Raw genomic sequence first — 11,732 nt, forward strand, 5'->3', positions numbered from 1 at the left:
TGTCTAGCATTGCAGACATAATCTCGTCTCCCTGACCAAAATGGCCAGGGTGATCTTGTGATGGAGAATGAAATCATGGAAACATCCAAAGGAAGAAGTGCTATATAGTATTTCAATTACCCTTATATATAATGGGTATTTGTGTTGTTCGGTCACAAAAAAGAGGTACAATTTCCAGATCCCCTAAATGATTGAGTTCTAGCAGAGCTGGTCATGGAACTGAACAGAGGGGTGGAAGTCTTGGACTTAATCTTAAATGACACCCAGGATTTTGTGTGAGATTAAAGTGCTGTTGATCCAATTGGGAACAGAGACCACAGTGCTATGAAATGCAGCATATATGCAAGTTGACAGCGGCCACAAAATTGCAACATGGCTTCATTCGACTTTGGAAGAGGAAACTTCTCAAAAGTCCCCAAGTCTCTGTTCACTTGAAGTAATATAATACAATTTGCCCTGGAAGAATCTGTGACCTTAGCAGTCCCAGTACAATAATGAATGCAATTAGTGCCAGTCCTGAGCCACCTTTCAGATTTAATAATAGCCATAACCATTTTGTTTTGTTTTTTGAAACATTTGAAACTTCAGAAGCAAGGCTTTTATCACATTTATCAGGAATCACCAAATGTACACTCTGAACTGTCTCACTCTCAGATAAAAGTCTTGAATATTATGCAGATTACAAAGGAGCTGTTTGTGGTGCTGGAACAAGAATAAGGGCTTCAGAACTTTAGTTTTTCACCTCCTACCCCACAATTGGTTGATAAACTTCTGTTTCTCCACGCTGGGCAAAATTCATCTTATTAGCACTGTTTATGATATATTAATTTAATAGCATTAGACTCCTGCTAGTAAAGGTAAAGGGACCCCTGACCATTAGGTCCAGTCGTGACCGACTCTGGGGTTGTGACGCTCATCTCGCTTTATTGGCCGAGGGAGCTGGTGTACAGCTTCCGGGTCATGTGGCCAGCAGGACTAAGCCGCTTCTGGTGAACCAGAGCAGTGCACAGAAACGCCATTTACCTTTCCGCCGGAGCTGTACCTATTTATCTACTCGCACTTTGACATGCTTTCAAACTGCTAGGTGGGCAGGAGCTGGGACTGAGCAACAGGAGCTCACCCCGTCGTGGGGGTTCAAACTGCCAACCTTCTGATTGGCAAGTCCTAGGCTCTGTGGTTTAACCCACAGCGCCACCTGCATCTCAGACTCCTGCTAGATGAGGCCAAAGGCCCATCCAGTCCAACATTCTATTCTTATAGGGGCCAGCCGGATGCCTGTCAGAAGCCGACAAGCAGGTCCTGGGTGCAATTGCACTCTCCCCATTTGCCATTTCCAGCAAATGCCATTCAGAGACATATTGCCTCTGACTGTACTGTATAGCCTGGAACAAATTCCTGCATATAAAATATAACATCAGTTATGAAGCGCAACCTTGAATACTTTTTACCTTCACATATAATTAGCATGGGCCAGTTCTTTGCCATGCAGCTGTGCACACCTATTTTAAGGGAAATCCAATGATTTCAGGCATATGAGTGCTCTTCATGCACACATATTTTGTGTACCCTGGAATACATTCTCAAATGCAACATGTATCATGCAAAACAGTTCTCAGTTATTCCGAACCACTAAATATCACTAAATAACAGGGACCAGGAAGCAGGATTATATTCAAAGCTGTTTTAAACTAATTTCACTGACCTGGTATTGAGTTCTCGGCTCAGTTCAAAGTGCTGGCACTGACCTTCAAAACCTTGCATGATTTAGGACCCAGGTCTGCTCTTGTCACCCACCATGGAGAATTGTCTACCTTTGAGGCTTTTTTGAGCTGCTGCTATCAGGCATTATATGGATGACAATCAAAGAGAAAGAGTTTATGATTATGATGCCTTACCTATGGAATGCCCACCTCAAGGAGGTTTACCTGAGGCCCACCTTGCTATTATTTCAATACAAAGTGAATGTCTATTTGCTAACCTGTACAGTTTATAATTCTTTTAAGCTGCTGTGGGGTTGTTGTTGTTTTTTTACACTTTTATATTACACTGTGCTTTTGATTGATTTAGATTTCTGCACTATCCATATCTATTTATTTTGCATTTTTGTAAGCTCACCTGGACGTGCCATTTGACCTTTGAAGGTCTGGGTGAAAACTTCAGCAGTAAATGAATAAAGATATAGCCAAAAATTATTGATTAATTGTTTCAAACTTTGAGCATGAACGTACGGTTTTAGATTTTTGAACTTTTCTTCTAAATACTCCTTTTCTTTGTTTTAGCACTGGACAGATAAGCAATACAGAAATTGATTTCATTGTGTTTGATGCAACCCTGTTTTGAGCAACCTGGAAAGAGAATCATATGTTGTTCTGATAAATATAACAGTACTGGCAAAATTAGCTGGTTTTTCCAGTGCTAACTTTTCAGCATGAGGTCGCCATGTTCCCAAGGTGCTGACTTTCATTTTGGCATTAAACACCCTGATGGTGCAAATTCCATGCTTCACAAATTTGGAGAAGGTTCAAAAAACTGCACAAATCATTTTAGTGGCAAAGAACATTCTTTGCTTGTACATAGTCACAGGTTCACTCTCCTGCATCTCCAGTGAAATAATATCAAATAGTGATCTCCTTCCTACAACCTTGGGGAGCCATGATTAGTCAGAGTATACAATATTGGACTAGATTAACCAGTGGTCTGACTCTGTTATATTAGGCTATTATTTTTGTTATGCCTGTTGAATCAAGGAGTTACTATCTGAAGAAAATGTAGTTTTTCATTCTTGCTTTCAAACACCAAAATCCAAAAGAAACGAAACTTCTTGTGTATGTTCTTTGTACATAAATAAGAAAAGACTACCCACCCCAAAGTAGCAAATAGTACTTCAGTAGCTCCACTAACCATAGGAATAATTTTGGCAGGTTCTTAACAACAAGGAAAGAGGATTGTATGGATGTATTTATCAATACGAATATGAAGTACCGGTATTTGATAAGGTGGGAGGAAAGTCTTCTATTCAGCCGGATAAGGGAATCAATTTAAAACACACATATTGCACTTTTAATTAATGTTCAAGTACTCTTGAGAGCAAACACACACAGAGAGATTTATTTCCTCACACAATTATCAAAATATGCTGAAATGCAAAACACCAATGAGGAAACAAAAGAAGCCTGTGCAGATTTACCACCCAGTGGAGCAAAACAATCTTTTCATCTTGATAGTAGTTCATTAAGCGCTCCCGTTCCTTTCCTCTTGATACTGAACTGATGTTATCAAGGAGTTAACAAATGCACCAGATTTTGTTCGTGGCTTCCTCACAGTGGGAATATGCATGCTTTCTCACTTCAGCCTTCAGCTCTGGAGTTGATGGTCGAATGAGGGGATAGTTGGTAATAAGGGTTTCTTGGTGACATCAGCCCTTTCTGTGCATTAATACTTCCAATGTTACTCAACATGGGGGCAGAGAACAGAAGTGTGTTGAGTTGCTCCACTCCCCAGCCTTCATGGAACAGCATGGCAGTCTGAGAGTGTCTTGATGGGGAAATCCTTCAAATGCATTCATTTGGTATAAGAATATATGGAACCTGGCAATTTCTGGGTGGAGATAACACATAATTTAAGAGCTATACAAGGCAAAGAACAGCCACAGGCTATTTATACAACTTGATAGCACTCTATATTAACAGTGCACCTTGGCAACACCAGTTTTCAGCAGTATCTACAGAAAACTGGAACTTTGATTGGGCTTTGATTTCAAATGCTAATTAGCATTTACAGATATCTTTGCTTCATTTCCTCCACCTCACATATACCGCTTATTTTATTTTTGTATTCTTATTAATATGGAATATGTCATATGAGATATAATATGATCTCCCCAGGAATGCTGTTGCCATGACAATCCCATAATGAGGAGTTAAACCTTGGGTTCCTTCCAGATTTGTGATGCTGTAATGGACTGTAATCATCTCACTGGATGGCTTCAGGTCTCCATCTATGAAATAGGAATGATAGTGGTTTGCCTTATGGGTAATTGTTTGGGGCAGTGAAAACAACTGCAGTGCACCTTACAGGGCATTAATTTTGCAATTTACTTATCTTGGGTGGTCCATATGGTGATTTTATGTCCTTTAAAATGTAATGAAGTCTATGGCACAAGACTTTTGGTCAAATTGCACCTGCTAACAAGAAGCTGGGGCCAAAGAATTTTTTAATTTTATTTTACCAAAAGCAGGCTCAAGAGCCTTCCCAGATGTTTCCAGTTCAAACTCCCCCCCACTAGGGGATTTTTGAGCATCATTTTTGGAAGGTACCTCTGGTGTGACCATTGTATCATGTTGCCTCAAGTTGATCAGTCGCTTTTTTAAAAAGTCTATCCTGATTCCTCAAACTCCTAACTATTTTTTTTTTCAATGGCTCTGTTCCCTTATAAGGTATCTTAGATTTATAGGTCTCTCAATGAAACTACTTATCATTAGAATGAGCAAATAAATAAATGAGAGTACAGAGAATGATGAGGAAAGGGGGGGGGAGGTGTTCAAGTAGACTGATCTTAATGATTCATAAATTTAATTGTCCAAATCTTCTTATTAAGGTTTCATAACCATCTTATGAGGATGACACAGTCATAAACTAAGCACAGTGCTAAATGGAGGTTTCTCTGTGACTATATCACTTTTCAGTGCTAACATCATTTGCAATGGGTGTCAGAGTGGAGCTTGAGTTTGAAAAGGACAGTTGTGTCCAGTGCTTTTTTAAAAAAAAAATGTTTAGGGGTACTCTCATTTTCCTACTCATATTGAAATACTGCCACTCAATGAGGCCAAACTTGGATTCACAAAATGTTTAGGGGTATGCGTACCCCTGCGTACCCCCAGAAAAAAAGCTCTGGTTGTGTCCTTAATCTGCACACCCAATTTTATCCTGATTTTTCAGTTTTCAAGGCAGCTCTCATACTGTGTGAACTGGGTTCGGGTCTCCGCTCCTCCACATGCAGCTGCTGGATGACCTTGGGCTAGTCACACTTCTTTGAAGTCTCTCAGCCCCACTCACCTCACAGAGTGTTTGTTGTGGGGGAGGAAGGGAAAGGAGAATGTTATCCACTTTGAGACTCCTTCGGGTAGTGATAAAGCGGGATATCAAATCCAAACTCCTCTTCTTTGCGGGCATCATTTGTGGCCCCTTTGAAAATGGGTGTGAGGTTGAGCTGACAGTTGTCTTTGAAACATAGATGGTTACCCCTAAACACCTCCCACCAACTTTCTTTCCCTTCTTTGTCACCAGTGGAAAGAACATGATGCACTGCCTTCTCACTTCTGAAGATAGGTATGGCATCAAGCTGGTATTAAAATACAAAGCGTAGCATGTTATCCTATACATGCTTCCTGAATTGAATTGTGACATTGCTGTGTTCAGCTGAGCCATGTGCATGCTTTTAGGGCTACTTTATCCACTGGTGGGATACATGGCAGACTGAAGGCATGGGGAGCAGAGACTTAGCTACCAAACTTGCTGATAACACAAGGCATTGCCACCAGGTACAGCTCAGTTGCAGACAGAATGCTAAGTCAAACTAAAGACCCCAGCTCACTTTAAGGATGATGGTTTTGATCTGGCACATGCTCCCACCTGGCACAATGAAATGCCATTCACCACCCCAGGCCACTATTTTTAAAAGAAAGCAAACTATTCTAAAGGGAAAGAAAGTGTAGCTCCATAAGAGTTGTGGGTTTCAGCCTATTCTTCCTTCTAAAATCTGCATTAGAAATGCCATTAATGCTATAAGTCCTATGCACACCCTTCTTTGCATTTGGCTCAGTAAATCCAAATGGACCTATGATTGTGCCATTTGAGCCTGGAGAGGTGAGAGGCTAGTATATTAACCTTTTTACTGGTGTGAATAAAAACCAATATGGCTCCAAGCCAAATCCATTTAGTTTAACAGCTGGAGCCAGATTATCTCATCTCTCCCAGAGTACTTAACACCAGCAGGTCTATATGGGGGTGGTGGGGAGCCAAATTCTTCTGCCTGCTTTCCAAAGAAACAAGATGTGAATGTGATTGAAACTGCTAATTGTTTAAACAGCTCTTTTTTAAAAAAAAAGAAAAGAAAAAGCCTTGATTTCAGCTATTTCACATCATGGCCTGGTGCTTATTTTTATTGGAGAGCCACAAAATTAAAGTACATGGAGCATTTCCCTTAATGTAATACAGTGGACATCAAGTTGACTAGAGAGACCTTTCCTCCATAAAACGACAAATAAGAAGAGCCATTTACACCTTACAGCTGAACTCATAGCATGGCATTACTGAAACAGTCAGGAGGGGGCAGGGCCATCACAACAGTCATTTCCATTGTCTGACACACTCCCACCTACATTTTGTGGGCATTTCAATGTTACAACCAAGAGAAGGTAGCCCCTAAAGTGCTACTAAGAGGGACAGAGTGGTGTAAAGTGTTAGACTTGAGCAAGAGAACTTCATTTCCGATGCACGCCTGCAAAGTTACTCTCTTCCTCAAAATCACTAGAATTAGTGGATGCTGCCCCCGCATTGTCCTTAAGCTAGAGGCAGCAAAAGTTTCAATTTGGCAAAGTTGCTCCCTCTCACAGCTAAAAAGAAAAATATCTGTCAGTTCATGGATTCATTAGCCGTGTAGTCACTTAATCACAATCCAGATCAGAAGATTTACTCATTCCTAATAAATCTCTTCATTCAGTTGGTTACATGGCCCCTTAATCACAGCTAGAGTCCAGTGAAAAATGTAGTTGTATTAATTTATTAGATCTTTAGGACCATAATTCATAACTTGAAATTCTATTTTCCATCTGTACAACCTACCCTTGAAATAATTATGAGAAAGGAAGAGGAGGAGGAGGAGGAGGAGTTTGGATTTGATATCCTGCTTTATCACTACCCGAATGTGGATGTGGAGGAGCAGAGACGCGAACCAGGTTCCCCAGATTACGAGTCTACCCCTCTTAACCACTACACCACACTGGCACCAAATAGGAATGCCACCCAAATCAACCATCTGAAATAACCTGCCATTTCCTCTTGCTGGGGAGCGGGGTGGGGTGTGGGGGACACCCTACTTTCCTCCTGCTCCACCAAGTGTGATGCTGAGTGCATACTTTGCACTGGTAATAGTAGAAGCTTGCTTTTATAGGGAGGCGACCTAGCCAGCATCCTCCCAGGTCTAGGGAATGATGGTTGTGATCCTGCAGGTGGCCTTCAGCTGTAGGCATGCAGCTAACTGAAAATGACCTCTGACCACAATGTTTCCCCAGCCGCTTAGTTTATATATTGCTAAGGTTGGTCACATGTTTCCTTTTCTGCTTCAGAAAATGGGCAGATTCTAGACTGCAAAGCTGCGAAGTTTTGATTCAGTGGTCACAGCTGTGCGTCTCAGAGATTTTTGCAGGTGAGTCCACTCTCCAGCCATGACAGAAAAGAGCTGCAAAGTGGGAACCATGAAAAAATGTTGGGCTCTTGATTCTTTTTTAATGTCTGGGGTGCATTCTGCTTTGAAGGAAAAACAAAGGGTGGAATGGACTGGTGTGATCTTTTATTTCTGCTTTATCTGGCTCCTGGTGTCAAAAAATTGTTGCTAGCTCTTCTTCACCTTCTGTTCTCGCTGAGGGTAGAATATAGTGAACTGATGTTTTGCTTGGAATGGTATCAAATCTCAACATAGCACTTTCTTGCGATTTTTGGCTCAGATGGATTTTATTGATCTTACTTATTTTATGGCTGCTACTTTTATGGTGTTACCATTGTCTTTATTCTGAGCTTTACTGTATTTGTTTTATTGATTCTGAATTGTGCCCTGCTCTAGGAGTTTTATACAAAAGGTACACCTGTACATTTACAAAAGGAATAACTGAGCTAAGATGTTGCTCACAGGTGACTAATGAATTAACAAATTCATTCATTAACTTTCCCTCAGTGTGTACAATGGTGGTTGAAAGCGTGTTTTTGATAGATTTAGCAAATTAACAACATTCACTGCTTGATTTGTTAGTGAATGCAGTTAATCCACACTAACCATGAAAATCAGGGGGAATTCTCTTTTACAATCTAAAATTGCATTCATGTTAATGGCAACTGTGATTTGAGTAGGGTTAAGCGTTTTATGTTCATCCCACTAAAGTTACGCAAAATTGGTATAGTGGAAGGTTGAATGTTGGAATCCCAGCAAAGTTTTCAACTCAAGGTTGAAAAGAAATTGTAGCTTTCAGACATCCCTCAGGTAAATGATAGGAAAGGTTGGAACAAGCTCTAGTTGGCCATGGGACCATGAGGTGAGACAAAGGGCAATCTCAAAACAGATTTATGTGACTGGACTACTTTTATAAGGGAGGAGGCTCCCAGTATGCTTTCAATCTCGAAGCCCTTTTAGAGATGACCAAAAATAGTTGCAAAAGTAGGTTTAACTGCTAAAGACATTTTTGGCTCACTGACTTCTATCTCCAGGGCTAAAGTGTACAGATTGTATAACAGCTGAATGACTGGGATGTACCAGGGTGAGGGTGAAGAAAAGGTCATTGAATTTTGCTTTATGAGGTTGCCCCCCATAATTAAATAGATTACTTTATCAACCTTCAAAGAGGGCAGCAAAAAGGCTGAAATGCATATCACTTTCTAAAACCTCACAAAGGGGCAGCTTCTAATAATTATTTGCTTTCATGATGTTTATCAGTGACTAAATTAATGCAGTGAGAGAGGAGAACCTTACAGCTGGACCACTGTAAAATTGGCAGAGCAAAAATGTGCAATGTTCCAGTACACATTTTAATGCATGCCTCCTGATCTATATCAGGAAAGAGAAGAAAATAAGATAACCATTCTGAGTTTATTGGTTTAACCCAATGCAGAGTAGTGGGGGGGGTGGCAATCTTCATGCAGGCACACCATCGGGGGGTTGGGGGCACAAAATTATCAAGGAAGGGGCTGTTCCCCCTCAAAATTCCCCGGCATACTTCTTCATGCAGCTTAAAGTTGAGCTATGGAACTCATTCCCAAAGGAAGCAGTGATGGCCACTAAACTGGATGGCTTTAAAAGAGGATTAGACAAACTCATGGAGGCTACTGGTCACAATGGATATGCTGTCTCCACAGTCAGATTCAGTAATGATTCTAAATACCACTTGCTGGAAAGCACAGGAAATGAGAAGTAGCCAATCCAGTGCCAATATTGGACTACAACTCCCATCTTCCCTGACCACTGACCATGCTGGATGGGGCTGATAAGAGCTGTATGTAGTCCAACAACAGCCCAATGATTCTCCATCCCTGAAGCACTTTGAGGTTAGAAATCTCCCTCTCCCCTGCATTTTGCCTCAGCATTCGTTTTGGGGGACATCTGAAAGTGTACCCTTACGTCACAGGTAACAGGTTACATAGCACAGTGCTATGTAAGATGAAACCTTTTTTCTTGGCACTCAGCAACAAAGGGATCTTTAGATGCCATAGTCATGGCTGAATTTTCATAAATGCATTCTCCGTGTAACTACCTCAGACTTCTGCTCTCAATCAAATTAATCCAGAAACTTATGCTGTTTCTAAAATAAATAAAACTTTTCCAGGAATTTAATTAGTGAATAGAAACTTTTTAAAAGAGATAAAAAAGAGGTTTGCCTTTGTGTAACAGATGACGCCTCTATTGACATTCCACTTACATTGTTCATTGACATAATTGAGAAAATCATTAACGATTCCCACCTAGAGCCCACAGAGAAATAATTGAGTGAATATGAAGCTGCTAAATTGCAGCTCTAGTCAATGGCACAAGAGCAAACAACTGTATGCAAAATTCAGAAGATTGATCCTTCCCAACCAAGTTCACCTTCCAGAAGACAATGTTCATAATGCAGCTAGATGGGAGAAATAAAGACTTGGTGAATTTGATTTCCGATAATTGCTTAACGAGAAAAGGTTGAATTTGGATTTAATGACTCAGTATTTTCCCTCATTCTTTATATCGGCAGCATAGATTTCTCCATGAGAGTATATAGTAAGGAGGAGGGCCCTTTGAGTCTCCAAGTGCTGTTGGACACCAACTCCCATCAATCCTAGCCAACATGACCAATTAATAGGGATGGTGGGAGTTGTAGGCCACAACATCTGGAGGGCCACAGGTTCCCCGTTGCTGCTCTGCAAGCCTCCCCCTTCCTACCACAATGGGCAGGCTTGTCAGATGCTTCCCACTCCATATGGTATGCCATGTCATTTGCAGAGGCAAGGAGGAGAGCTTTGTCTGGATTTTTGGGAAATCCCTCCCCATGGAAGACCATGAATGTTCAGTACTGTTAAGTCTCTGAAAGAGTTCCCGGGGGAAAGGGGTTGATAGTTAAGCCACTCTGAGAACGGTAGCTCTGTGGGGGAAACAGGCGTCTCCTAACAACTCTCAACACCTTTAACAAGCTACAGTTTCCAAGATGCTTTGGAAAAAGCCCTTACTGTGTAAAGTGCTATGATACTGTTTCAGATGGGCCTATTCTTAAACACTACTCTGGATAGCTCACAACAGCGACCAGCCACCATTAATGTACAGTCTCAGAGTGAAAAGTTGGAAGACCTTAAACACAAGCATTCCATGCCCAAAGTAGGAGACTGGCTCCATCTGTCTTTGGGGGAAATGCAGTGCATTGCTTGGATCTGCTTGTTTAGACACTGGAACCACACACCCCCTTCTCACAACTCATATTACTAGCATTGCCATTGCCTCTTCCACATTTCGGCAGCAAATGTTCTTCTTAATCTTCGTGCCACTGCCATCTCTTGCGTGACAAGTCCTGTATTCCTGATGCTTTAAAAAAAAGGCAATTTGTGCTTACTTTGCAGAAGGCAGTACTCACGAGTCACAAACAGATCACCCATGTGAAAATATTATCCCTGCAGTTCTGCCAAGGTCATTTAAGACCTATGGTAAAATGCTGAGTAAGTGAAGACTGCATGAATAAGTTGAGGCCACTGTCACCCTGAAGTCTTTCTTGAGTATCTCTGTTACTTGTCTTCTCCACCTGTTTTGACTTTGAGCATTTCTAGACAAGCAACCAAGTTATAAAATATGTATTTTATCAAGGCTAACTTGAGAAATCTGTATCACAGGACTTCAATGACTTTACCTTGAGTATTTTCCAATGCCCCCAATTACCTTTTTACAGTATTAAGTCCCCATCTGGAACCGCCCTTAGGATGAATGCATTTCTAACATGAGGTGCCTTTATTTTCATAGAAGTAATCTTGTATGTATATATTATGCAAACAATTCAGGCTGACCTTGCACATTTTCCAGAGGCAGACAAGATTACAAGGGTTGGCTTTTTAGTAAAGGCCACACAACCTCTCCTATGTTGCCTAATGATCAGAGTCCATCAAGACTCTTATAGACATTCTTTGGATCTTCTTTGCTGGATTCCTATGGACCTTGTTTGACCTACTATCTTTACCAGCCAGCTCTTATCCAAAGTATAGGTAATTAGATATAGCACACAGAGTCTCTCTGCATATGGAAAAGGTTACAGGTCAGCTCCTTGGCTAGTGCTGCAAATCCTTTTATTTCAATAGAGCTATGCCAATTACACCAACTGCCAGTTCATCCCAGTGGTAATTTGAAGCCGATGCGACTGACAATGATATTAGGCAGAGCCTGATGAACAAGAGGAACAACGTTCAGCAGTGGAGCACTGACTTGCTGATCAGTAGAAATATTTTCCTAGCTGAAC

Source organism: Podarcis gaigeae, assembly GCF_964106915.1.
Source record: "Podarcis gaigeae genome assembly, chromosome: 5".
NCBI lineage: Eukaryota > Metazoa > Chordata > Lepidosauria > Squamata > Lacertidae > Podarcis > Podarcis gaigeae.